Below are 2,500 nucleotides of genomic sequence, written 5' to 3'. Positions count from 1 at the left end.
GGGCGGTGAACCAACAGCGTGGGACACAAATCCAACTACGAGCTTTTTAACCGCAACAACTTTAATATACGCTATTGGAGCTGGAATTACCGCGGCTGCTGGCACCAGACTTGCCCTCCAATAGATACTCGTTAAAGGATTTAAAGTGTACTCATTCCGATTACGGGGCCTCGGATGAGTCCCGTATCGTTATTTTTCGTCACTACCTCCCCGTGCCGGGAGTGGGTAATTTGCGCGCCTGCTGCCTTCCTTGGATGTGGTAGCCGTTTCTCAGGCTCCCTCTCCGGAATCGAACCCTGATTCCCCGTTACCCGTTACAACCATGGTAGGCGCAGAACCTACCATCGACAGTTGATAAGGCAGACATTTGAAAGATGCGTCGCCGGTACGAGGACCGTGCGATCAGCCCAAAGTTATTCAGAGTCACCAAGGCAAACGGACCAGACGAGCCAATCCGATTGGTTTTGATCTAATAAAAGCGTCCCTTCCATCTCTGGTCGGGACTCTGTTTGCATGTATTAGCTCTAGAATTACCACAGTTATCCAAGTAACGTGGGTACGATCTAAGGAACCATAACTGATTTAATGAGCCATTCGCGGTTTCACCTTAATGCGGCTTGTACTGAGACATGCATGGCTTAATCTTTGAGACAAGCATATGACTACTGGCAGGATCAACCAGGGAGCTGCGTCAACGAGAGCTGAGCAGCCGGCCGCCCGGGAGTGTGTCCCGAGGGCCCGCGCGAACACGCAAGCGTCCGCTCAATTATTCTGCAAACAGGAGGAGGCTGAGCTCCCCTGCACGATACACCTCGAAACCCTCTCAGGTCCCGGCGGCGCGCAGCGCCGTCCTAAGTACTTGGTCGGGTTCGAGAGAGGCGCAATCGCCCGGAGATGGGCGAGTAGACGCTTTCAGTGCGAACACCCGTGCTCCCAACTGAGCTTGCCGCTGCCGACAGAGGCCCGGGAGCGTGCTGTCGTGGCATTGCCGGCGGGAAACAACACGCGCCACCTACGGTGACCGGCAGCTCCAACGCCAGCGCCACAGAAGGGCAAAGCCCCACTTGGGTGCAGAAGCGAACTCTCCCAGCACAGCGCACGCGCCAACACGTCCGCAGAGCTGCGATACAAACCACCTGCGAGAACCGCTGGGGGCGACCGAGCAGCAGACGGCGTCGCGACGCCGAGTGCCGGGCGGCGGCGCATCCTCAACGCACACAGTCCGCAATCGGACCAGCACACTGCAGATGTCCACCGCGCTTCGCACCGGGCTCGGCAGAACCCACTTTGGCCGCCTGGCGCCGCGCGCAGGGTGCGCCGGCGCATAGCTGGGACGCCAGCCGGGCCCGTCGGCCGGCGCTCCTGCCACTGGGCGCCCCCCACCAGCCGGCTGTAGTGCGTGCGCTCACGCAGCGCGCGGCCAGCACGCCGGGCGGCCCCCCCTCACCGGCCGGGGACTGTCCCGCCAAGCCACAGCCTCGTATCGCTTCATACCCACATGGCCAACTCAGGTTCGGGGGCATGGCGGGTACCGCCGAAACAACCGGTTCATAGATGTACCGATCGTCGCTATCACCGATGCACCTGCAGCGCGAACAACCGCTCAACAACTGATTTCCAGTTCATTTGCGGATCTTTGGCAGCAAACGTATACGTCAATCTACATTTGCGAAATCTACGATTCTGGCATGCCTGCATGTTATGTGTCACGACACGCTACATCAGCCCACATACACACTGCGGCATGTACACGAGAGAACACGTGGAAGATGGTCCGCGCACGTGTGCAATGTCCCTTGCGCGGTCGACTGTCAACCGGCCTCTGTAGCATGTCGCAGATGTGGAACGCGGTCCACCGTGCTATCATGTTGTGTGGGGCAATACGATTAAATAGGAAAACCCTCGTCGCTACATCAACAGACGGCTCACGCTGATTCCCGGCAGAGGGAGGAGGGGGGGGGGGGGGGGGCCAACATGCAATACTTTCGTCCGTACCTACCTACCACATGTCTGTACGGCGTACAACAGTGCAATCTCGCTGTAATGGGGAGACGAGACAAGTAGCATCGTGCACAACATATGGCCCTTATGATTCGCCATTGTAGGGCGCAGCCGGTGTACGGTCAAGCATGTGCCACATTATGTCACTCAGTACGTAACGACGGATGATCAGTGTGGGTTACGCGTACATCAGCGGACAGTCCACACAGGCCGTACCACAACGTACACTGACTGCATCGACAACCGAATGCAACTGAACAGCTGCAAGGCTCATTTCACAAACAAACGCCTGACCGACCAGCTTGGAAGGGCAGGAGGGGAGGGCGATATTCGTTCTGTAGCGGTACACCCTTCCAGTGGTTAGCGGGACTGTGTAGAAAGTACGCAACACTCGAAAGACCTTTATGTGAGGGTACGCACCATGGCATCAAGAAATACACATGACACCAGAGGATCCAAGCAGTGAACTATGTTCAGAGGGTTGCTGTTAGGCAAAGCT

General features: G+C 57.4%; 1 non-coding gene across 1 annotated transcript in view; it reads right to left on the bottom strand.

The window, feature by feature from the left end:
• LOC126333582 (small subunit ribosomal RNA) overlaps positions 1-685 on the bottom strand; it is a 1,893-nt gene extending 1,208 nt beyond the window's left edge. Inside the window, exon 1 of the ribosomal RNA XR_007564266.1 lies at positions 1-685. This exon is cut by the window's left edge and continues 1,208 nt beyond it. This is a non-coding gene — a ribosomal RNA (small subunit ribosomal RNA).
• Between the last annotated feature and the right edge of the window lie 1,815 nt (positions 686-2,500).

Source organism: Schistocerca gregaria, unplaced genomic scaffold (genome assembly GCF_023897955.1).
Source record: "Schistocerca gregaria isolate iqSchGreg1 unplaced genomic scaffold, iqSchGreg1.2 ptg001611l, whole genome shotgun sequence".
Taxonomy (NCBI): domain Eukaryota; kingdom Metazoa; phylum Arthropoda; class Insecta; order Orthoptera; family Acrididae; genus Schistocerca; species Schistocerca gregaria.
This window is presented reverse-complemented; position numbering and strand designations above follow the sequence as displayed.